Consider the following 26,784-nt stretch of genomic DNA (forward strand, 5'->3'; position numbering starts at 1 on the left):
TCCTTTTGTGCTTTCCCAGCTGAGAATATAGATAGAGGAAATCAATGCAAAAGCAGAGTTTCTGCTGATATTTAATGGGGTAAACAATCTATTCTAAACTCTTCTTAACAGACAGCTCCTCTGAGATGTGCTTGGCAGATGCTTCTCAATCCAGATAAAATATATCCCATTATCTTCTTTTCATGTGGTAGTCACTTGGCTCCTCAAAGATTCATATCACTTCTCATTTGGAAATTTCTTATTCTGTAGGGAAATGGCTCCTCTAAAAAAAGCAGGTACAGAAGAGGAACTCTAACAAAAGGCTTAGAGAATGACTCAAAGGGAATTAATACCTTCAAGACCCGAGTGAAGACAGAGTGTCAGCTTCTCCAAGTCAAAAACTGAGGATCTGATGCAAAGATTTATTAAAATTCCACATTATTTTTAATTATTCTATTTCTTGCTTTGTCGGGACAAAAGTGTTGCTGCATGTCAGGGAGACAGGACATCTGAGTCAGCTGTGTAAGAAATGCTTGGAGTGAGATGACTGAATCGAAAAAAAAAGACTTAAAGAAGAAAATATATTGCAAGTTGAGCAACTGGGATCAAGCAGAAATATTAATTGAAATTGGAGGTGAATCTTGTTTCTAGGGGCACATCTGCTCAAAGAAGTTCTGTCTGCCTGTGTTCTTTCTTGAAGGATGTTTGCTACTCACCTTTACTTTAGAAGTCCTGAGATATTAGTGATAAAAATTATAACTCGAGCTAAAATATCAGCTTATCGACAGTTCTCAAGGCACAGATTCACCTAATCAAAGGACCTGCTTCTAAGTTTCTAAATCAACTCTGACTCCAGGAAGCCCCTGAGCAACCCCCTGGTTCTGTGGCTTTCAGAGGAACCTGATGTCCAAGGTGAAGCTCATGTTTATGGGACTTTTGGAGAACTGGGATCTTTTCCAGAACCATTTGCTACAGCACTTGAAATCAGGCATCTGCATCAAGTTCCTGGTTATAACCCTTTGCAAATGTGCAAATGCAGCCCTGGTTTGATGCAAAATGGATTAGAGGTGCCTATCTTGGGTATCTAATACTGAAAGCTTGTCCTTGGGGAGCTCAGACAAGCATAAAGTCATATTAATAACTTTCTATCATCTCTCAGAGATGAAAACTTGAAGAGCATTCCCAGGAAAAAAAAAAAAAAAGGACCTGAAGCATTCAAGAAACACTTTAAAACCAAGATTAGGAGTGACAGGTTATTCTCACAATCATCTGTCGGCTCTCTAGAGGATATTCTGTCTTTTGCTTTTCAGATCCATGAAAGCTAAAGAACAGTAAATGGAAGACTGAAGACAAGGTTTCCATCCTTGGGCTGTGGAAATCGGAAGTAACTCCAGTTTACTGATCTCCTAAAATAAAAAAAGGAGGTTTTTCAATTTAACTTAGAATAAAAATAAAAGTTGTTGCTCATTATAACTCATAGCTAAAACAATCATAAATCAGAATAAATAATATAAATAATAAAATTCTGGATAAATCAGAAATTTAACTCGAACTAGTACTCCTGGTGTATTCTTGATTCCCAAAAACTACACCCACCATGATTTGTCCAGACTCTAAACCTCCGTGTCAAAACAGGGACGACTCTTTAGAAGTTCATCAAGCAAAATATGAAGATTTTCATATTTTAATATCAAACCTTCATTTAAAAAAATGGGACACCAGGTATTTTCTATGTGCAGAACTTCAGAAACAATTACCTTTCAGGAGGGGCCACTGCCTTAGATGGAGGCTGTCAGAGCTGCCTGTGCAGCCCTCTTGCTGTAATAGATGTGATATTCATACCCTAATTTCCATAAAAATAGGTTTTACAGAGTAACTGTTCTGGGATTTATTAGATTTTCCTGCAAAGCATTATAATTATCTCATACATCAACCATAACTAGTGCTTGTTATAAATGCCAGTTGCAATCATTCCCTGATTTTGTTGATGTTCTCAGAATATTGGAGTTATACTTCAGTTTATTTGGAGAAAAAAATCCTTCATCTGATTACAAACTGCGTGTTTACTTCATTGTATTTAAATTAATGATCAGCTTCAAACCCTTCATCATTTTAAGTCTCACTGTCACAAAAAGTATTACATATATTAAATGTATTAATAGAAAAGCTCAGGGTGTTGTTTTTTTTGGTTTTTTTTTTTACCAATTGTTATTTCAGAAGTGTTTGTGCGGTACAATGTTGAGTTTGGAAATAACCTAAAGCAAAAATATCTGAATTTTCTCACTTATGTGTAGACTGACAAGAAAATGTGCACATTAATTATTCTAAGCAATAATTTGGACTGAATATCCTCTTTGTGCCCCTTTCAATAGGACTTATCCTGTGACCTGTTTAATGTTCAGTCTTTGCAGGGTTGTACAAAAATTCAGGTCGAAGGAAATATCCTTGTGGTTAAAAACCAAGGTAGATGCAGTTGTACAGCCCAGTAGTTACAGCTGAATACTTAAAACTCAAACAGAAAGAAACAGCTCCTCTCTGTATAAAAACGTGTGCATTGCTTCCTTCTATAAATATCCTGACATTTCAAAATATGTTTCTGTTTGGCAGAGAACTGAGAGTCCTACAGGTTCACAACGCTGGGGTTTGAAACGGAGCCACCAGGAATTCTTCATGTTCTCTGATGTCACATTAAACCTCCTGTGGAGACTTTTCCCTTGCATCACACAAAGGATTTATATAAAGATTCTCTATAAACTGTTCCCATATTAATTTCCTGCCCCATACTCTTCTTTCATGGCTGTAGAAGGTGATTATTCAGTGGCTTAAAATGACACATAAGTGGCTTAAAATAACAGAGGCATTTTTGCTTTTCGGATTTTGAATCCAGAATTGTTTCATTGTGTTTTGGAGGGTTTTTCTCAGCAATAATAAGGAAATTATACTCTGATAATCGATGTTCTCTTGTACAATCAGCTCCATCCCACGTGCTTTGAGGGTTTCCTTCCTTGTTGTTCAACAGACTAATGGGTTTTGCTGCAGATCCTCACCTCACATGCTTTGATCTTGGTTTTACTTCTGCCTTGGTAGACTCTTTCTGTGAAATGAAAGCTTTTTAACAGTGTTCTCTCTTGTGCCACAATCACATTCTTGTCTAATATTTTCTCACAACTGGTGCTTCTGGTCAGAATTCCCCAGTGTGAGCATCACTTCAAGATTGAAATGTTAGGTTTGTCATTTAATCTGTTCCTCTAAAGCTAATGTTTACAGAAAAGCTACTAACTCCCAAAATCAACCAGGTGAAGCTTAGTCCCATATATTTAGACCTTTTTTTAATTATTTTTTTTATTATTATACATTTTCATTTTGATCCAAACAGAAACATTGTATAGAATCACAGAATGGTTTGGGTTGGAAGGGATCTTAAAGATCACCTAATTCCAGCCTCCTGCCTCTGGGTGTTGGAACATTTGCAAATATTCTCTCTTTGATGAAAAAGTTCTTGAAAGCATTAGAAAAAAAAGATCAAATATTCAAGCATCTGGATCAAAACATAAAGATATAAAACAGCCTCTTGTGTAGCTCATTTTTAGCTCATTTGGGCTCTTGCTGAGATCTTTGCACTGGTGGTCTGTGGTACCCAATTGCAAACAGATATCGAGCAGGTGGACAGAGACTGAAGGAAAAAACTCCTCACTGTGACAGGACTGAGTTTGGAATGGTTGCCCAAAGAAATCCTTGGTCTCCCTGATGTAGCTCTGAGGTTTGCCTTGCTTGAAGCAGAAAGTTGAACTACTAGACTTCCAGAAGTCCATTCCAGCTTTTTTTCTTTTCTTTCTCTTATTTGTTTAATCTTGATTATATATTTTTCTGTTTGAAACACCTCTGGGTTAATTGAGAATTCAAAGAAATCCCAAATTTAGTCAAACAAATTCATGTCACCCGATCCGGGCCACACCAAGTCTTTGGGTGACTGAGTGTTCACCAATTACATTTCTTAGGTTCCCTCCCCAAGATACTCACAATAAATATTCTTATATCATGAGATAAATATGGGGGTTTTTTTCCAGTGGTGTTCAGGAGGAAACAATGATGAGAGAGAAAGAAACACTGTCCAAAGCTGAGATTCACAACATCAGCCCTTCCATTAAGTACAGGGCAGAAGCAAAACGAGGTGGAGAGGAGAATAGGCCATAACCCAGTTTGTGCTTCAACAAAGCAATTTATAAATACTACATTTCTAGGAGGAAAGAATGGAGAGTTTTCGAAAGTCTCAGAGGTAATTAGCCAGAGAGGTTTTGGCACTTGATTGATTGCTTTTTGAAAAACATTAAAGCCCCCAGAGCTGCAACAAAGTTAAAAGCTTAGGTCTAGACATGAGGTCATCATTCTTCATTATCACTTTATGTGAAGAAATAAAAAAAAGCAATGCACCTGTGATTGAAACTGAAGCACTTATTGATAGAACTCTCCACCACAAACCTCCCTTTCCCCTCTCTGCCATGTAACAAATTATGCTATTTACCAGACACTGTTCCAGGGGGGTTGTAAGAGGCTCCTCACTCCAGCCCCGAGCCAAGCAAATTGAGCAAACAAAGAGTGAGCCTAATCCACAATGGTTTGCAGAAACAGAGCTGATGGATTGATATAAATTGTATTCTTCCTCGGTGCCCAAACAGCCCTGGATTATGAGAGGGTGAGACGTGAGCCTGACACACAATTATTTATGTTGCCCAGCGCTTTGATCTCACTGGAGCCCACAAAAAGCACAATTTCTGCAATGAAACCTTTCAAGGCCACCAACCCCTTGGAGAAAGTATCAGCAGTGATTCCTTAGGTGACCTCCCATGGAATGCTGCACCCACAGCCCTGGAGGATTCTGGTTGCTTCTGCAAAGTTCCCATTGTGTTTCAGCTTCATAAAAAATATCCCCTGACGGTCATTTTTCAGTTGTATATTGCAAAAATCTTGCAGGACTGTAAAAATGAGTGCAAATATTCCTATATTAATGACCAGAGTCAAGCTTTGAAGCACTTGGTCTAGTGGAAGGTGTCCCTGCCCATGGCAGGGGAGTTGGAATAAGGTGATCTAAAAGGTCCCTTCCAACCCAAACCATTCTGGGATTCTGTGATCAGTTGGTGAATAACACAAAACTACACCCTGTGGAACCTGAGCCACAAATTCACCCTGACTTCCACTTTCTCAGCTCTGTGCAAGCTGATCCATCTCCCACTCAAGACTTTTCCCCCCTTTTTTCTTCTAATTCCTTCTATCATTCTTCAGTAGGGGACTGTCAAAGGCTTTCCTAATTTAAATCATCAGGTGTAGCATCCATAGTTATTTAAATTTGTTCCTATATGAAGACCATGAGACTGATTCACTGTATGTAATGTAATAGGTTCAGAAAAGCCTTTGTATCCAGAGAATTCCAAATAAATAAATAAATAAATAAATAAATAAACTAAAACCCCCAAACTGTAACTGTTTCTTGTTCTAGTAAAAAAAAAAAAAAAATCTCTATGCTTTACTAACTTTAAAGCATACAGTTCTGTATGCTTTACATACAGTTTTACTGTTCTGTAAAAAAAAAAAAGTGTTTCTGTAGTGTTTGCAGTAAAAAATGAGTGACAGCAGATGAGGTCTTTGGTTTGAGTGGCAGTAGTCTGTATTTTTTAGCTTATTGCTGGAAATAAGTTCATTTTATAAATAAAAGTATGTCCTTCATGCTGAGGATATTGCTGAAATTATCAAAAAATTAAATACTTCTTCAGACTTTCTCCTAACAGAGCACTGTCATTAAAGCTTGTCCTGCAGACCCCATCCCTTCCTTGGTTAGACCTGTTTGTTCCTCCTGGGAGGAGGTACCTGCCCTTTTCTTGGACAACATGTGTTAGATCATGACATTTCAGATAATTACAGATTGTCTGAATCTTGCCATTTTCAAAAAAGGCTTCAAAGAGAACATTTCTTCCCCCCCTGCACCTCAAGGCAGAACACAGAAGATGAAGCACTCTGTGAGGAGTTTTATTCCATCTCTAAGTGATTCAAGTTTCACAGCAACTTCTTGGTGCTGCTCTCCTGTTGTTTTGGTTTGGTGCAGGGTGACAGAGGTAGCAAAGGCAGGGATTTTTTAAAATAAAGATAATACTTTCTGCTCAAAAATCATTTTCCAATGAGCTGTAAATTTCTCAGGCTTGTCCCAGATTTTTTTTAATCTTTGTATCTGGAATAGTCTTACTTTTGACAAATAGTTAAAAGGTAGAAATACTTTCTACCTTCAGATGTAAAGTCACCAGACTCATGTCTGGTCAAATCAGGCACTCAACATCATTTTCCTTCTTTGCTCAGGGATACAATGCTGACTGGTAGAAAACACATTTTGAAGTTTGTGTTAGGAATTTTGTAATGCATCCTACTTTTCTGACTGTCTGGTACAGCTCAGAGGAATGAGCTCTGGATTAATAAGATATTTGTGAAGCTGTGAGGTTGCTGCTGTGCTAATCATGACAGCTCTTTGCTGCACTTTCTGTAAGGGAGGTGCTTGAGGAGTCAGTCTCTCCTCTGTAACATGCACAGAGATCCCAATGGAAGGATTTAGGGACTGAGATTCCATAAAAATTCCACAGAAATATGGTGGAAAAACAGATCCTGCCTTGGACCAAGAGGACAAACCCACTGACTTCTTGTACTTCCTTTGAGCCCTATATTTTATCATCCAAATTAGTGACAGTATTAAAGTCTAGTTTTGGTTGAATTTAGCTAAAGGTTGTTCTTCCTCATCTTTTCTGATTCATGCACAGAATTTAATTAAAAAAATAATAAACCCCAAACTGTTTTCAATCATATCTGGCTTTGAACATGTTACATGGGAGCCTACATGGAAAACTTTTGAACTGCATCCACTATTTAAAGTATAAATGAAAGATAAAACCTGACCTTGATGGCTGCTCTTCCAAGAGAGAGAATCAGGACTTAGGAAAGTGTTTCTACCCACTGCTGGATTAAAAAAACTGGAATATCTCAGAATGTCAGAGGCCATCACTTGGACTGATGGGACATTGTAAAGTTTGCTTCACAATATTTGCACTAAAATGACAGCTCCACCAAATATTTGAAGCATGTTCCTCTCTAATTGTTTTGTCTCAGATTATCACAGTGCCAAAACCATGCAGTTTTACTGCTTCTTTCTCACAAAAGTTATGGATATGCCAATGAGAGTCAGAGATAAGCTAATGGTAAAACACTCTGATATATCTCCCACCAACACAAAATTCTGCTTTCTCACTTTTAAAACATTTCCAGCTTCTAAATCAAATCCTGCTGTTGAACAAAATCCCACAACACAGCACTAGGTCTCTGCAATATGGTACAGAGATACAATTTTAGTTATTTTTTCCTGCTCTGAGAAAGATATAGTAGTGGATTTGGACATGATTAGACCATTTAAAAAATGCAGCATTTTATCCTTGCAGAGAATTTATTAGTTTTCAATAGTGTCAGTTTGTTTACTGAATTCCCTCCCCCAAAAATACTCATAACCACCAAACCAACCACAATATCAAAAAAACCCAAAACTAAAAAAAACCCCACAACTAAGAACCTCAATCCCACACACATCCAGGCATGATAAATCTTACTACAGTCTGTTATTAAATAAAAATATCTGTTTTTTTTTTTCCTTTTACAAGAATCTTGGAATACTCACAAGTGGAAAAGCAGGACTGCAGGTGGCCATTTTCTACACATTTTCCTAAACAGGCACGGCACAATTCCTCTGAAATTCCTCTGAAAGGCAGATGTACAGCATGTTTGATGGAGAAAGGAAGTAGTCAGTTTTTATTACATGAAAAGGGGGGAAAAAAAAAAGCACTAAGGACTAAAGGAGAGAAAAATCTATAGTTGTGCTTTCTGTGAAAAATTCGAATGACTGTTCCACTTTTAAATGTCCTCACTACACCTATCAAAAGAAAATTAAGAATAAAAGTTACCTGAACATCTTGGGACTTGAAGTATTTAATTTTCCAGCCAAGCCAGACTGATACTAATTCATATAAATCACAGCAGAGCTCAGCAGAGAAGCTGTTCCCAGGGATTGCCGAGATACATCTCTTTCAAACTTTTGAAAACACTATTTCACTGCTCACATAAAAGTGACTGGAGAACCTGAGTGAAAGTCCATTGGTTCTTTTGGTTGACTAAACACCATTAATATATTGTGCCATTTACTTTGGTGAAAGCCAGACATTCTGTGCTTTGGACAGGGGGCTGATGGCTCTGTGGCTCTTCATAATTCACTTTATCACCTATTTGGTGCAAGTGGCAACAGCTGAACTCCAAGTGCTTGAGATTTGTTTCTTGATAATATACCCTGTGAACAATTCCAGCTGCTCCCTGGATTTTCTTTTCAGCAGGCATCACAACAAACTCTACTTGCAGTTCCCATAATATTTTTATTTTTCTGACCATCTTTCTCTCTAATGGAATACATTGAGCTCATCTCACAGTATTAATAACCCTTCTACCTCAATGTGAGCCTGCTTGTCAAATCAGAGAAGAAAAATAACTACATGGGGTTTAGGTTGATTAGAGATAGTAAAACTCCAAGTTAGGGACATGTGAGATCAATACTTTATGTGAAATCTGTGCTCTGTTAAATCCTGCTTCCAGCAAGGCTTTCAAAAGTCCATCTAAAGCCTGGCCCAAAACATGCTCTGCCCAGGTAGCTTTTGTCTCTAAATTTTAACACAAATTGGACAAGACATGTCCAATGCCTTACATGTATTTTAGTGCCTGCCTGGAGCCTGTGTATGATTTATTACAGGGAAGGCAAGCTTCCCCTTATCCTAAAAAGGGTGAGAGTCTCTTACTGAGTGTCTAAGATGAAATGCTCAAGATTTATTCAGAGGCATATGTAAATTTGTATTTATTAACAGGAACCTCAGATCTGAGACAAATCTGAGAAAAAAAAAAAGGCAAAAACATTAGCTAGTCAGGTTGTTTCAAGAGGAAAGAGGAAAGGCTGGAGAATGGGGGCCCCGTGGCCATTTTACATTTTTTTTTAATACATCTTTCCCTTGTAAAAGAACTCTTCAGCTTCAATGTCTCCAGCTCAGTCCCAGTGTTACTATTAGGGATTTCTCCATGAGCTGCACACTAATGGGGAGGGAGAAGGGAGGTTCTGCAATCAGGAGCTGCTTTTCCAGTCACTGCTCAGGAGCTGGAGGTGTTGAACACCCTCTGAGGCTCCCAGCCCTGGGCAGGGCTGCAAAAGAACACTAAAAAAATGAGGGTTAGACTTACCTCTCCTCTACTGATAGACGAGAGGACCTACCAGCACACTAAAGCTTTTTTTGGGCTACAATCTGTCTTAAACCCAAATCCTGCTTATCACCAAGATTAGCTGATTGTTCTCCCTCGGTGTAAGGATGTAATTATGCAAACTCTCTTCTCTCCTCCACCCCTTTCCTTCATTAAGCAACTTGCCTTTTGAAGAGCTCTCCTACAGGTGCCACCAGCTGTGGTAGAACTCGAGGAGACAACAAATCTTTACAGCTCTGCCCAGTCTGTCACAGTGACAAAACACGTCAGCACCTGTTAAAACTGCCCTCTGAAAGGTTCCCCAGTGACCACAGAAATTCTGGATGCACAGAAACACAAGATAATTCTTCCAAGGCCATGGGGAGAGGGTTTAAGAGGCCTTCAACACCTCCCAGAGATGGGGATGCACAAGATTTTAACTCGATGAGACTTGAAGCTCATTATAATGGGATGGCTCTGCCAGCGACGGGGCCGAGTCAGAGCTGACTGTGAGGGGTCTGCAGAGAGTCACATCATCCAGACTGGGAGAGTGACAGGAAACTCTTAAAATTATAACACAATTTGCTGTAAAACATTTTCAAGACATAGGCATTTACACAGTATCACCAAGTCAGGTTACAAGAGCTCCAGGAGGACCTCGCAGCCTCATAGGGATTATATTCAGTGTTGCTTAAACATCCCTGCAGCGTAAGGCAAAGGGGCTGCTAAGATATTTTGGGGCTATTGCCATTATTATTATTATTATTATTATTATTATTATTATTATTATTATTATTATTAATCTTGGTTAATCATGACATAAATGTCCTGAGCTCAAATTGAGAGCGAGCTTGGTTTTCTGCTCCAAGTCAAGTAGATCAGCTCTAAAAGAAGCACAGAAGATAAAGGACTAAAAAGGGAGGGAAAAAACCTCTTCTAGTTAACTCTTCTGGTAAACTGGTAAAACTGAGGTTCGCCAGGGAGAGGGGGAAGTGCTAAATATTGCATTTAATTTGAAATTCAAGAAAAAAGGATGGGGAAAAAAAATCAACAAGTCAGAAAGTTTATTCACTTTTGGGGGAAAAGTCAGAACATTTTTGTAGAAAGAATAAATGCTTTTGTAGAAGGAATATACTTTTTTGTGATAAAAAAACCCTTGCCTTGACTCAGGTTGTAACACTCTCTCTGGAGCTCATACAACCTGTAAAGTAAGTTTACAAAACCTTTAACTACAGGACTCATTCAATTTAATGATCTTATATTCTTTTCTTATTTCTTTGCTCCCAATAGATGGTTGGGGAAAACAGTCAAGATGGCTTCGCTGTGTAATTACTGATTTTTAAAGATGAAGCATTTAATAAAACACCCTGGCTGTTTGTGTGTACTGGCTATTGAAAAAAAGGAAAGAAATCCCAGCTTTACTTAAAGTTTCTATCACAGAGGACTCCTAGTTCAGATATAAACAGTAATCTGGAACAGTTGTCTGCCTAGTCACAAATCCATGCTCATTTTCAGAATTTGACAATAAGGTATTGAGAGTTTTCTATTTTTAAATTAAATTTCCAATGTCATTAAACTTTAGTTAATTTATTTTTTAAAAGTTTAAGCAATTCTCGCTTCATTTCACATTATTTTATTATTATGGATTTCACATTATTCTTGGTCTTTCCTGACATATTTAGTCAAAATTCTTTTTCCTTAAAAAGTGCAAAAAGAATCAAGTAAGTGAATCACATGGATAAAATACTAGAGATTAGAAAACACAGTTCTTCACACGTGAAACAACCTATTCTTAATGTGGAAAATTTGAGCTCAAAACCTGTTGAAGTCTGACTTGAAATAGTTGTCAGTTTGAAACATCTGAAACAATTAATGCAAAGCTTAATTTTATTTAACAATATTATGACCTAAAGGAGCTATTATTCCTAATTGTTTTCTAATTTAACCATTGTGCACTGCTCGTGCTTGATTCTGTTAGCACAAAATTTGAGGGGAGATTATAATTGATTGAATTTTAAATGTCAGTTGTCTTTATGAAGCAAACATCTCCTGAATATGAACAAATATTAATGAGGAGTTTCTTCCAAAAGGGACGGCTTAGGGCTTATTATTTATTTTTTATTTGAATCTGAGTGTCTAAGAGGAACTCAACTATTAAGCAGGCGTGGAGGGAAGGATGTGGATGAAGCCAGTGATGTGTAAAGCTCCATCAGGACCAGCTCCCTGATCCTGACTCCACATCTTTTAAAGCGTCAGGATGCAAAGGCAAACAGCAAGAAGCTGATTTAATTCCTATCAAAACCAATGGAAATCCTGGAGGAAAAGATAACAAAATAGCAGTGCAAAGCTACTGCAGTGTAATTGGGAGATAATCAACTCTGCTTTAAGCTGCCCAGGCAGTGGTGGCAGCAATCTGGAGCTGGGTTCAGGCAAAACTATTCTCCTTTTGCAGGAGATTTTGCAGCCTGATCTGAACTCCCCTGCCTGGATTTTGCTGTCCTTATCTTGCCCTCACAGCAGCCCCAACAGCTCTGCTGTGTATTTCTGGGGGGTAAGGTCCCTCTTTCCCATATGGATCACGTAGGGCTGCCAGGGGAGGAAGAGTTGCTGGAAAATGAGTCATAGAATCATAGAATGGTTTGGGTTGGGAGGGATCTTAAAGCTCATCTCATTTCAACCCCCTGCCACAGGCAGGGATACCTTCCACTGGACCAGGTTACTCCAAGTAACTCCTGTCCAACTTGGTTGGAACATTTAATAATTCAAAGGACCGATGGACTGAGCCTCCAAGTGGATGAACAGTGAAATTAAGGACTGCTCAGAAGAGTAGCAAAGATATAAACAGTTTTCTTCACTGTCCCATGTGCACCTTGTCACAAATGCACTAAATCTGTCTTAACAATTTATTATATTACTGCTCTTTGGAAGGAAGAGTAAATGATGGGATGTTATTTCTCTAACATCCCAAATAAAACACCAAGAATTGGATGGGGCTTTGAAAAACGTGGTCTAGTGGAAGGTGTCCCTGCCCATGGCAGGGGGTGGAACTGGGTGATTTTTGAGGTCCCTTTCAACCCAAACCAGTCTGTGATTCTATGAATCAATATTTATTAAACAAACCAACCAAAAAAACAAAAAAGCCCAAACAAGACCAACAGTATGAGAAAATAATATGATAACATCACAGTGTAGCTGTAGTGAAAATCTGTAAACATTTAGACATCCCCTTATCAAAGCCTTTTTGCCTGTAAGAAACACTTCAAAGGAAATCGTAGAGTTATATGCATAATATGAATGTATTTATTTATTTCACAGTAATAAAAGTATGATCTGAGTGGAAAACAAATGTGAGAGAGGATTTTAGAAAGTATCTACAAGGTAATTTTGAAGCTATTTTGCCTCGAGCACTAAGAATTAAGAAGGCTGAGGAAAGCAGGGGTTTGTGGGCTTCGTCGCCCTCTTCCTTTCCAAAGGACTGTAAAAAATGAGTGCTATTCAAGAATATTGAATTTTCAACACATAAAAGTATAATCTATCATGCAACAGATTGTTATTGCATTTTTCAGCATAATTATAAACTTGAAACCAGAAATATATTGAGATATCTGAACCAACTGGAGTGACTAACTGATCCTATCAGTGGGGTGTCTTTCAAAATTACAAGTCTTAATTAAAAAATTATTGTAGCTTGCCTAGAAGGTGATTTTGAATATGACTGGAAGATTTAGAACCCCTCACATTTTACAAGATTTTTTCCTTAATTTGTTTTTCCTCCGACTCTTGCACTTTGAATTTGTGGAATGATGTTGGTGAGAGACGAGGCAAAGGGAAAAGAGGCCAGTCTCAAAGAACAAGGAAAGTTAAAGCAGAAAATGAAGGAAGAGTTTGGACATCAATTTGGTTTTAAATTCAGATGTTTTAGAGGATTTGAGATTCCCTTTTCCAAGTGTCAAAGGACAGTGAGAGAGCTTTGAGCATGTTTGTTACAGGATACAACAGCAAGTGTTCAGCTTTTTAAAGAATAGTTAGTTTTAAGAGAGGGACTGTATGCTACTTGTTGATCTCTTCCTCGATTAACTCTTGTGGGTATCCATTAGCTAATTATGAAATGCTTTCAAAATATTTGAGGTGAAAATGTTAATGACACTGGAAAATAATCTGAAGTGTCATAAAGAGCGCAGATTTTTTGGAGTGGGCCTGTCTGACAGAACTGAATGATCTCTGATGCACACCAAGGACTTATCAAAAGCCCTGCAATTATCTTCCGCTTCCCTAACTTGAAATCTTCCAAAGCAGGACAGAATTCACACCAAAAATGAAACATTTGTTTTGATTCCTGATCAACACGCACTTGCTTTCATACCTTCACCTGCCACAGAAACAGTGCTGGGAAATGGTGGAGGAGCAGGAGAGAAAATGTGGGGCAGTGCAGAAAATATCACTTATTTGAACTGATATTCAGCTCCTTCTTGAGTTTCTGACGATTCTCTTGAGCACATCACTCTGACTCAGCAAGGAGAGCAGTTGTTCCTTAGCCCTCAAATTTAGGAGTCAGTCACTGCCACGACACAGCGACACAAAAGGCTGTTGTCACAGTCCTGGCCAAGTGCTAAATGAATCTTCCCTCTCCAAACTCTCCCTGGCATCCTTTTAATTCTCTTCTGGGCATCAGAGATCACTGAAAAAAACCCTCAGTGACTTTCCAAGGACCCCGTTAGCAGGGAGTGTAGGGGCACCTCTTGCTTGGCCACCTCTGGTGTCTCAGCAGCATCAATTCCTGGTGGTTCTCCCCCAGTGCACACAATAGTCTGGTTATAATCACAGGCAGGATATGGGAATGTGCATTATCCCTTTTCTCCCCTCGTGAGGAATGCACTCCAAAATAGCTGTGGCATTTTCCCCTAATAGCCTCACATTTCACTTTTATTTAATTTGTTACCTGCTGTCTCTCAGAATCCTTTCTGCATTGCTGCCCTCCCTCCTGCTCTCCTGTATTTTATTTCTGCTTGTTATTCTTTTTTTTTCCACCCCTTGAGAGAAATGCTATGCATTTATCCACTTTCAGTCACAAATTCCTGGATTTTATCCAATGTTCTGAACTTTCCATATTTTTCTGTGCACCCTCTCTTTTTCTGCCCTTTGCCTCAAAGAGTTCCAGTACAAAACTTGTTTGATTTTCCTTTAGTTCAGGTTCTCAACCATTAATTTAACTGATTGGAAGGAAGGATGGGCAGGCAATGAATCTGAGTGAAAATCAGATAAAATTCCTATTGATTTTGCTTTTTCTTTTCTGAAAGACTTTGGTGACCAAGGGCAAACAGGACTGGCCAAAGATTTCTGGTGGCAGCAGGGCCAGAAGGAACACAGATATTTTCCAGACCGTTTTCATTCTCCAGCAGCTGAGGGAAGGAGAGGAAAAATTTAACATGTAAAAATGGGTTTATATGGAAATTTGTAAGTGTCTGATCCTATCTTCCCTCTAACACAGTCTGAAAATAAGGCTCACTGCCCATATATGCAAACAGAATTTAAGGAGTCACTTTGAAAGAGCTGCTAATACTGATAAGCACAAGGAGAAGAAAGATATTCACTTTATTATTATACTTTATTGTTACACTCACTTTAGTATTCATCCTCTCAATGATAAGAATGTCAAGAAGGCCCTTCCTATACAATTATTAACTGTCAGTCTCACTTTCCAGTGTGATACAGTCAAAAAACCCCACAAACAAGGAATAAAGAGTCCATGAGGATACTGGTAAAAATAATAAACTATATGGAAATAAAAAAGAACAAAAAAATTGGGTTTTTTACTGGCATCTCTGGGACATTTCAATAGGAGTTCAAGTAGAAATTAACAGTCTTTGCAGTGGACGAATGTTTCTTAACAACCTCACTCAACAGTTTCAATCTACTTCAGAGATTTTTTACTTATTGCCTGGGCAATAAGCATTTTATTTACTTATATTCTTTGGAGTTAAGTGACACTGTCTTTCTTTCAATGACATATTTTCTGGTTTAGAGATGCGGAAAATAAGACTGTGGAATTGTCTTTCATGGAAAAGTCTTTGTCTCTCTGGAATAGTTAGTTTTGTTCCAAAATGAGGTGGTTTTTTTCTGTTTCTGAAGAAAACTTCAGTATTGTTTTTAGTTTTCACTCTGTATTTTCATTGAGTTTATTCAGGTATTTCAAGTGCCTTTGCAAGGGGTTGTAAGACATCAAATCCTGCATCTGTCTCCATCAAGGGTGGGCTTTGCCTTGGCATCCTGCATCCATCCATCCATCCTAATCCCCTGGCAGCAGTGGGAGTTTTCATTAATGCAGTACAAAGAAAGGCAAAAATCCCACACTGGTGGAAGCATTTTCTATTCATTCTGAAGAACTTTGCAGCCAGATGCCTTCTGAGAACATGGAGAGGAGCCACAGTGAGGTGCAGGGGGGGAAGGACAGCCTTTGTCAGGGGAATCTGGGTGAATCACTCGGTTTTGCTGTCAGTCTAAAATAAGCATCAATAAAGCGTCAGTTCCCTGCTTTACAGGGTTTGTAGAATGCTTTGATATACTGATATGCACTTCTCTACAATTCCCAACAGCTGAGTAAAAAACCTCTGCAAAGAATAAATTATTAGCACAGAAACTTGCCTGAGTCTTTCACTGCCATTTGTGGGCACCTGCAGTGAAGGTGATTTTCTTCAATCAAGGGTCCTGACACAACCAAACAATTAAATAGGATTATTATTATTATTAATTATTATGATGATGATGATGATGAGTGGAGCCCCTCAAAGAAATAATCAACTTTTGTTAAACAACAAATAAACCTACAAACTCTCAAAGCCTATATTTTGGTATCAACTTAAACAGAAAGTATATTTTCCCTAAAGAATTTCCACCGGAGAGAGCAGGGCTGACTTATCAAGGAGAAAAGCAGCCCCCCCCACCCCCAAATGATGCTGCATTTCTGCCTCTGCCTGGATTGTTTTCTTCTAAAGATTTTTCCTACAAAGGGAAAAAATAAGAGAGATGTCTCCATGGGTTGATTAATACTGTTGCTAAGCTCATCTGGCAACACTCTATCCTCTGTAAAAGACAGGTGCCCTTTGCAGAGAAATATCCCATTGTTTTTCCCTTTCTCCTTTTTTTTCTCTGTACAAGCTCTCCCATCTCAGGAAAGAAAGTGCTTTGTCTTAATGGCAGTGATTGTCTGCTGTGGGGAGACCTGGGAAGACAGAAAACTGGAGATGGCAGATGGAGAGAAGTAGAGAAAGAAGTTTTATTACTTTTTAGGGCCTGGGAAAGGCTCCTGCTCTGCTGACAGTTAAAAATTCCCGATACCAGAGACTCAAATGACTGACTGGATTGTCCCAAATGGATATTGAACAGCCAGAAGCCTTATAGAGAATATAAATACAATATGAGAAGTTGGCTACTTGGAAAAGTTACAACCCCATTCTTTCATAGCCCAAGCAGAGCTTTGAGTGTGTTGATTCAAGATCTGACACAAATACATTTCAAATGGAGCAGAAGGTGAAATATTGTGTTGATACTGGTGTGTGAGCTCTAAAGCTGCCCCAGGACATGGTGTGTCCTGCTCTGGACCACCTTGGATTGCTGCAGGGACTGACTTTGGGGTGATTGCAGTGGGAACTCATTACAACTGTTGGCAGCGATTTGGAAGCCGGTTTCCAGGAGTTCCACGGCTCCACATGTGCCCTGTGACTGATTGGAATCTGTCAGGGCCCTTCTGAGCTAGCAGAGACTCTGCTGAAGTTTCTTTTCAGGCAGTGATGGATTTAGCAAGCTGCTCAAGGGGGAAAAAATGCTTTGGTTTCCTCCCTTCACCGTTGTACATCGTGTTGTTTGTGCTGCAATAAGTGAAGAGAAGATTAAAGTTCCTCTTATTAATCTCCCACCTTTCACAAGTGATTTAATGTTTTACAAGCTTGGGTAGTGATTGCTGATAACTTCCTAGGGAACATGGCAGCAAGACTTTTCCATTTGCCTTTAACACTGAGTTCTTTCAATAACTATCAGTAACAAAACCAGGCTGAAGAATATTGACAGCTGTCAGTATTTTCCTGAATATAGGTTAAAATCTGATGTCATTGAAGGTGCAATGACACTTTTTTAGGGTGGGTCCTATGGAGAGACACACGCAGGATCAGTAAATGGTAAATTGGGGCTCATGGCTGGGAAAGGAGAAATGAATTCTGTGCTCTTCAGGGCTGATCTTAAGATGAAGTAAAAAACACTCCAGTTCCAGATAACAATGGTGGCTCAAAGAACAAAGAGAAGCAATTAAAAAACTACAATTGCAAGTCGAGGAGAAATAATAGAACATATAAACCATCCTTTTCTTGTACATTCAGCAACTTCTTACTCCCCCTTTTCAGTGCCTTGACAAGATCTACACCTCTGCTTCAGATCTGAGAGCCTGAAATTGCCACCCAAATCATTTCCAGCCAAACCTGGAGATGCTGTGGGACACGTCAAGGGAAATGATGCATTGACTTTATCTAAGGCACTGGTATTTATGGTCTGGTCTTTGGGAGCAGAGCTGAATTCAGCGACTTTTTCAAAAGAGAGAGCTGTAGGAGTTGGTAATCTTGATGCTGAACGATATGAAGTGGCTGGCACTGGAGTCATTCCAGAATAATAAGCTTTTCTCCTACCTTTTGTGAAGGTTTTTTTAAGGACAAAACATCTTGTGATACAACTGACAGCTGTCCCAGCTCTGCAGGCTTCTCACACTTCAGTACCTACACCAACCCATGAATATTCAAAATAAGTTCTGGGGATGATTTTGATCTCTTTTTAGGTAAGAGAGCACTCAGCACTCAATTTCTGCTACTGAAATGCAATTTTATTTGTGTTTTACCAGTAAGTCCCACCAAGATCTATCACAGTAAGCACTGTGAGACCTAACCAGGGGATTATCCTTGATTCCCTACAGCTCAAACCAGCTGCACAAAGCATTGTAGGAGATTCTGCACTCGAATTTCCAAACTCTTGCATAGCAGTCACGGACTAAACTGCTTCCCAGAGCATAAAGGATGGCATTCCTCTAACATAAGCTGTTAGCTCAAATGTAATGTTTCAACAAGATTAGTCTCTTTACCTGACTCTCTAATGCCTTTTCTTTTTTCCATAATGTGTCAGAGAAAAGTGATGTACAATTACTGGCCTGTACTGTGAGTGTGCTGGGTTTCTCAAAGAAATGATAAAAAGCACTTCTCCTTTCCCTGCTTCTGCTTATGGTCAGGCTTCCAGAAGGTAATGAAGCCTTTCATAAGCAGTAATTTATCCAGAGAGCACCAAAGGTTCAAAATCATGGCTTAGGCCCATTCTAAAAGTCCATTTCAGTTACATTTTCTGCTGTAAAGACAAGGAGGCAGCAGCCTTTACATGCTCAAACACTGTCCTGTCACCATTTCATCTTCACCAAGGCTCTGATCTGTACCTGTGATTTCACCTCCCCTACAGGTGCCACCAAAATCCGTGGGGTACATTCTGTATATGGAAAAAACCCTGTGGCTGAGGATCCTTCTATTCATTGTTGCTGTATATTCTATATTCTTGTGTTTAAATCCCTACTTGACAATTTCATCTGAATTAAGACTACTTCTTTTTGCTCCACATTACTATCTTAATGTCAGAATCAAAGTCAATAGCACTGTAACACACTTTGCCTTCAAAATTATCTACCAGAGGTGTCACACAGAACTCCTCAGACAAAGTTCTTCAGGAATAAAGATGGGAAACATCCAGGTTAATTCCATGATGTGACACAAACCACTGGAAAATGCAACACTCAGGTTGATACCATGTCTTTTTTATTACTCCAAGCTCAGTCCAAAAATCTTATGTATAATCCTTCTACAGGAGATTCTGATTTTCAATTGAACACGATAATTTTTATTTTTTTTCCAACATTTATGGAGGTTTAGATCTGGATTAATTTTCTTTAATTTGTCCAGGATTTTATAAAGGAAGGGAAGAAAGAAGGGAGGGAGGCAGGGAGGGAGGAAGGAAGGAAGGAAGAAGCAGCATTTGGATTAATTGACAATGCCTGATATATGATAAATTGCATGTGATGTCCTCCTATAAGAGTAGATCTTTAAAGGATTCTTTTCACTTTCTTCAGCCAATATATAACTTTAGAATAATAATGTACTACACACACACCTGAGCATTTTTAAAGGAGACTGATTTTCCTAAAAGGCAACATGGACATGGACATTTTTTTGAGCAGTCCCAGTCCACCAATTAAACACATAATAAAATGTAGCAAAAAAACCACAAACCCAAACCCACACAAACATATCAACTGCTCCCTCAAAAAAACCCAGCAAATGCAAACTTCTCATAGAGATCAGGACACTCCTGTGGAGTAAAAGTTCTCTCAGTATTTCCTTGGAGGTAACAAATGATCTGCACAAATCAGGTAAAACAGAAATATATGGTGTATTTGTACAACTTTGGTAAGGAAAACTCAAACTTCCAGTGCCTTTCACAGTCCTCATGCTCTGTAATCTCATCAGTGCAGACAAGTATCCCATGCCCAGCACTGGCAGATTTCCAACCGTTTCCCTTAAAGGTCTTAAACTGTTCTGAAGGTTGTGTGTCAGTGTGTCACTAAAGAGTTTTAGCATTTTCCAGGGATCCCTGTGACCCCTGGCAAGAAGAAGGAGAGGGAAGAAGGCTCACTCACATACACATCAATGCAGGACCAGTTCTCCTGGTGTTTTTCACTCATATTGACGTTACACCACAAGCCATAAACTTTATAGAATGTCTGTGTCAATATTCTGAGTATGAGACTTAGCACAAAGGAGATGATGATTATTATAAACATTGAATTATTGGTTCTATGTAGAAATTTAGTATGATGGTAATAATTCATTCAACAGAATGAATAAGGACAAGGAAGAATTAAACTCTGAGTATTTAGGATTTTTCATCCCAAGTAAAGCCTTCAAGGGCATTTGTGCTTCTGTTGGAGGTAATTAAAAAATCACACAGGTTTAGGATAAATGGAGAGGAAAAAACAGGAGATAACATGAAATTTCTTACCAGGAGCCACAGGTCACCATCTAGAATAATTTAGATGGGAAGAGAACTCTGCAGACCCTCTGATCCTCTCTGTCCCTGAGAGCAGGGCTGACTTCTAGGCTGAATCAGGTCACCTGTGGTCACACCTAGTTACATTTTTAATACCTGTAAAGACAGAGATTCATCAGCCTCTACAGGCTCATGTTCCACCAACACTACCACCTCCACCATCCCCACCACAAAGCAGATTTAGTCCCCTCTTCATCCCATTGAATTCCTGAGCTAAGACTGGAGGGAAGCATTGGGGGAGCTGTTGGAAACTTGAAGCCCTTAGAGGTCAGACATATTTTAAAATTCCAGTACCTGAGCGAAGAAGTTTGGACTAAGAAAACTCAGAGCAGACAAATTTTGTATCTTTACATTTAGCAGGAAAATAAGCCAAATTCCAGTTTTACCATGTTCAAAGAAAAAAAAAATGTTTGGCCAAATAAGATGTTCTTTTCCCAAAAACATTGCTAATTCCCTGGAGTTACATAAGCACTTCTTCAGAAGCAGACCATGACCAAAGAAAATAATTCTTTTAAATCTTTAAAAGGAAAACCCTTTAAATATATATGGCTTGCAAAACAAGCAGCAAAATGCTCTTTTACTAAATGGATTCCTTTTCAGTGGCTAAATTTTTAAAGCTTAGATGGTAGAAATAACTGATTTTCAATGACAGCATATATCTTTCTTGTGTCTGATTAGCTGTTGCCATTATTTATAGCTTCGTGCATGTGATAGAAACATAGAGAAGACAACATGAATCTTTCTGCCTCTGTTGACAGGCCAACTAATCCATTACCAAGTCTCCTCCATTCTTATTCCACTTACCTGTAAACCAATAGTGTCAGAGCTGAATTATATTTGATATTGAAACTATTGATGAATTGCAAAGGTTAAAATTAAAGTGTGATTTATGTTGTGATCAGCAGCACGGTGTTAGGGCACCAAGTGATCTGTGCAAAATTATAACCATAAATACACTTCAGGCTTTGCTTTAGAACCTCTGCCAAACAGCCCTACTCTTTTTTATTTGTTTCATTCTCTGTCCCTCTTTCCTCTCTCTGATACTATAGCAAAAGAAATGCAAATAATTTTGCTGATAAAGATCATAAGCTGCCTGGTTTTGATGACTTTCTGAACAAAAGGCTGTAACTCTCTTTCCCTGGAGACTCATCTGAAATACTACTGCAATCAGTGGAAAAAATATTGAGTGGCACAACACAGACTGAGTTTCTCACTTGACAAAGGCTACAAAGGCAACAAAGTTTATAAAATTCTGAGTATAATTCACTGCAGTTCAGTAAGTGAACCTTGAATTCAGTAATCTTTACTAGTGTAAAAAATACTTAGCAAATGAAAGAATTATTTCCTCAAACTGGAATAAAAAGTTTCCTTATGCAGAAAGCTCTTCTTGCTTCATGTAGGCACCAGTTTTTCAGATGAAATATTTAACAAAAGTGAACAGTCGGTTTTCTATATCTGCACTTTGTAAGGAAACATCCCTAAAATATCTTTCTGATTCTCAGAACAAGGTTAGAAATCCTGACTGTTATTCTACCAGTATCTCCCATTTCTGTACCTTCTTCCACTTCAGGTGCAGAACCAACAACCCAAGTCCCAAAATACCACTGAAACAGGCTCATCCTGTAGATTTGCACCTCGAGGCTTAGGGAGTAAAGGTTAATAAATTCTCTTGCCTCAGCAGATCTCCCATTCCTCACTGCATAACGACAGTGAACTTGAACTGCACTCCTGGGTGTGTCTGTGCAGGGAGCTTCAGCCAGTTCCTCCTCTGCACGATGGCAAAGAGCTGCCTGGCCTCGGTGTGCAGGTTACAGCTGCAGAAAAAAGAGTGAAAAAAGGCAAAACTACCAATTTCTGGCCACAGCAAGTCCAACCCTGTTAACCCTTTCCTTCCCAAGCACGGAATTATGGAGTTATAGAATCCACAGAATGGCCTGAGTTGGAAGGGATTTCAAAGACCATCTCCTTGCAACCCCCAACACCTTCCACTATCCCAGGTTGCTCCAAGCCCCCTCCAACCTGACCTTGTGCAATTCCAGGGATGGGGCAGCCACAGCTTTTCTGGGTAACCTGTGCCAGGGTCTCACTTTCAGTTTGAAGTCATCCCTCCCTTGTCCTTGCTCTTGTAACCTCATTAAATAAAACCTGAGCAGAGAGCACAGAATGGGAGGAAACAATGTAAAACCCCCTCATCCCTTACCCCGGATGACAAAGGTGGATCAAAAAGTTTCATTGGGAAGTCTCTGCAGAATTAGACTGATCCAAAGTCCCAGGCTGTATAATTCCTGAATCTGCTACTAAAGAACTCCTTTAATAGTCTAATCCCCATGATGCTGAAATTCAGGATTTGCTGTGGAGAGGAGCACAGGATGTGACACCCGTAGCACCAAGCATGACTTGGACAGCCTGGGAGGGCAGAATTTCTGAAGCTCTAACTAAAATCTTAAAGAAATATCTCTCCTGATATTTGCCTGCTTTCATCTTGCTGAAATATATGCTTGACTTTCCCGAAGTAATTTAGTGTGTATTTAATAAAGAAGAAACCTCTCCTGGAGAGTAACCCAAAGGGATAGATTTGTTAGCACAGCCCTGATTTAATTGGTTACACAGAGATTTTGTACTTCTACAGGTCATGGAGGAAAAGCAGAAACAATGACAAATGAATAAATTCCAACTACACAAGAAGTATTTATTTCTCTGTTTACAGTTTCTAGTCACAGAAAATGTTGTGTCTATTAATCCTGACATTCTATATGCCAAGAGTGAGTTATTTGATGCACTGCTCCTCAAGCATTGGTCCACCCCTTCCTGACAGCAAAGAAATAACTTATCCCTTTAAAAATGTTGCCTGGTCATCTTTGGAGGTTTAAAGGCCAGTTGATTCACTGTTCTCAAGTTATCTCATTAAAGGGACTGGATGGCTCTTTGTTAGACACCAGGAAAATGGGAATATATGGCAATGTATCTGCCTGTCTGTGTATCTGTCCAGGTTTAACTGCAGAAAAAAAATCCTCAAACTCGAAAGATATGTTTCCAGCAGAAAGAAAATGTCACAGGATAAAATTAATTCCCTCCCAGTTAAGCACAACTCCAAAAACTTGTGCGGTTCTCAGATATTTGCAATTTTTTTTTATCCCAAACCAGAATATTATCTACATTCACATGAAAAAAAAAATATTCAAAGCTCTGACCTTCATAAACATTACCAGGAGCTTTGCCTGATTTTACCCCAAGAAGATAAAGTAAGTAATGTTTTGAGACAAGTTGTGGAGAGATTGAGCAGCAAAGTAACTCAGCAAAGGCTGGCAAATCCTCACTGGAGAATTGTCCCACCAGTTCTGGGACTGTTATCACCCCACTGGCATTTGCAGGGACTAACTGAAGGTTGTCATGCAAAGGGACACTCACACATTTACTCTTTGCTGAGATAAACCTGGGAATCAGGTTTTTCTCAGTGCCTTAAAGATTAGAAAAAACTGCATTAGCAAAACTGCACATTTCCAAAAGCAAATGAGAATTTCCCTGGTAGTGAGTTCTGTGGGATCCCCTCAATCCCTGATCCCAGATTTCAGCTCTGTGAGCATCCAGAAGCAAAATGGGAGCTTTCTTTTCCTACAATCTGCTAAACTGCTCCTAAGAGTATTTTATAAATAGACTTTTTATGTTTAGATTTATACACATTTAAAATTAATAATTCTGTAATTCTGAGTGATCCTAATATTAGTTACTCAACCAAGCAATGGCAGGAACTGAAAGATAGGCTGTGGAAACTGATATCTGATCATTTTAAAGATCTATAAAACCATTCTGGTACATTAAGCAGACATTAAAATCTACGGATGTTTGTACAAGTTAGGGGGTTGTGGTGGTAGGAAATACGATGCAAAAGACTGCAATTTTCAGGACAGGAAAAAACAATGCTTTTAAGGTTTTTAAAATATTTCAGTGATGGAAAATGTTGGTTTAGGTTTGTGTATCTGAGTGCTTTAGAAATAAAGGACATATTCCAGGGGAAAATTGCTGTGAAACTGGGGTGGGGTGGGGAGAGAAGGGGAAAACCTTTGCAGAAAATGGTTGAAAAGCCACCAAATTGTTCAAATGCCAGGGTTTTCCACAGTGAAATGGTCGTTGTTCTTTGCAGCAAGAGAGTTTTCCCATGTCATTGCACATCGGGATGACAAATATATTTCCATGATACTGCAGCCAAATGTTGTCTTCCCTATTCAGGCTGAGCAGCACCTTATTTTGGAACCCTTTTTGCTGGATGTAGTTCAAGAGCACTTGACAAAGGATGGTGGCATGTCTATTTTCACGGGTGGGGAATGCTTCAAGTGATTCCAGACGAATGCTTGTGGAACAACCCAGTGGTTGCGGAAAATTGCCCAAGGAAAGGATTTTCACATCCCTCCGCTGAGCAGTGCTGGTATTTCCCAAGAGAGCCCTCCAAGAGTTGTCAGAGAACATCTTTGGGACTCCCACTTATATTAATGAAGGTGCACAGCGTGAGCAAAAAGCTTGTTTAGTCCTATTCAACAATCCTTCCAAGAGACTGAACATATTCTGTTCACTTCAGAGCACTTTTCCTTTGTGGGAATTCATTGGAGACATGATTAATAATTATTATCCTGTCCATATTAAAGAGGATCTTGTAGGTGAAGAGAAAGATTAAATGTACTTCCTAAAGTTCCATCTTAATGAGTTCAGTTTGATTTAGCAATTGATTTCATTTCGATTCTCCAGGAATTTTGCAAGCTGCCATCTCGTTGTCATTTGTGCTTGGTCTTTGATTACAGAAGTTGTGAAAGCAACAGCCAAGATAAAGAAAGGTGGAAAGCAGCATTTTCCAAATATTCAGGTTTTAATTGAAACTCCTCACTGTAACAGGAAGTACCGTCTCTGTTCTCTTTTTTCTATAAAGCAAAGGAAAGGACAAGGGGAAATGGCTTTGAGATGTGCCAGGGGAGGTTCCAGTTGGATATCAGGGAAAATTTCTTCACTGACACAGTGATTAAGCACTGGAACAGGCTGCCCAGGGAAGGGATGGGATCATCATCCCTGGAAGTGTTCGAAAAATGAGCATACATGGCACTTGGCACTGTGGTTTAGTGGGCATGGGGATATTCAGCCCAAGGTTGGACTTTATGATCTTGGAGGTCTTTTCCAAGACCTTATTGATTCTACTGATCTTATTGATTCTACTGATCTTCTTGATTCTGTTGATCTTCTTGATTCCATGATTCTATGCTGGTCACCAGAATGAACCATCATTGTGCTGCTGAATTCCCATTTCTCTTCTAGGTAGTGCAGGTTTGGGAGAAAGATTCCCAGTAACTTATACATGAGATAAGAAATCTCTGTGCCCAGCTCATGAGCAGGCTGACTCTAGTTTATATTTTCTCTACTTCCACCATCACAGAGATTTCCTGGAAAAGAATGTCCATCCATCAGCTTTATCTGGTCAATTAAACATATCTCTGAGATGAGACACAGTGGAGGTATCTCTGGTGTCAAGGCCTCTCCACCAGAAGAGATAGAAGCTGGAAGTAAGAAAACATGACAAATTTCTCTGACTAAAACCTTCTTTGGGTTTAAGATAAACTCATAAATCTAAACTCCATCTATAGGTTAGATAAGAAGTATACCCAACTAAGAAAAACAAATGGTATTTTGCACAAAGAAGGAATTGAACAAAGTTTCCTTCCATTTGTTGTTAGAATAGTTCATTTAGGTTATGAAACAGCACGACAGCATTGGTCCATCTTTCCAGAGCAAGCTCTTAGTGCACCAAAAATGTTGGAAGTTTATAGTGAATGTAAATGAGTTAAAAACTTCCCTTTCAGCCCGACGAAGACTCTTCTTGAATTGCACAGATGCTCATGGTGTAATTGTCATATTATTTATATGAAGTTCCCAATATGGAAGCCCAGCAAAATGACACAGTAAATGACACACAATTTAGAAAGTAAACAGTAGTTGTGGTTTTTTTCCCTTAAGTTGCTTCTTTAACTGCATTGATTAGCAATTCATCATCCTATTTAAAATTCAATATTAACAAAATTGTAATGGATCAGCCTTGCTCTGAAATCAATTCCATAGTCATAGCCATGCCTTATTATGAAGTAATGGCAATGCTAATTTTATTCTGCCAAATGTAAATTGAGTGATTTATCACGCCATTATACAGTTACACTGCTCCTTCAATTTGTTTGCAAAATGAAAGGAGGCAAAAGAAGAAACCTCAGGGTTACAACTACCCATTTTTGACTTAAGTAGCACTGAGTTTAGCCAGTCAATCCATATAAACTGTAACACAGGATTTTAAGAAAGGAGTCAGAACCATCTACTCTGATACTGCAAGTCTCTCTGACTTCAGGCTCCCTAATAGCTCCT

At 38.9% G+C, this 26,784-nt stretch overlaps 2 long non-coding RNA genes across 3 annotated transcripts in view; both read right to left on the minus strand.

Moving 5' to 3' along the window:
* The window catches only part of LOC135419436 (uncharacterized), a 522,870-nt gene that overhangs the window by 257,077 nt on the left and 239,009 nt on the right, over positions 1–26,784 (minus strand). The gene's annotated exons all lie outside the window — the stretch shown is intronic.
* Positions 1,203–20,486, minus strand: LOC135419291 (uncharacterized). Its single transcript, XR_010432905.1, has 3 exons — positions 20,347–20,486; positions 7,682–7,761; positions 1,203–1,385 (listed from the first exon to the last, which is right to left on the minus strand). It is a non-coding gene; the product is annotated as an uncharacterized LOC135419291 (long non-coding RNA).

Source organism: Pseudopipra pipra, chromosome 10, assembly GCF_036250125.1.
Source record: "Pseudopipra pipra isolate bDixPip1 chromosome 10, bDixPip1.hap1, whole genome shotgun sequence".
Lineage (NCBI taxonomy): Eukaryota > Metazoa > Chordata > Aves > Passeriformes > Pipridae > Pseudopipra > Pseudopipra pipra.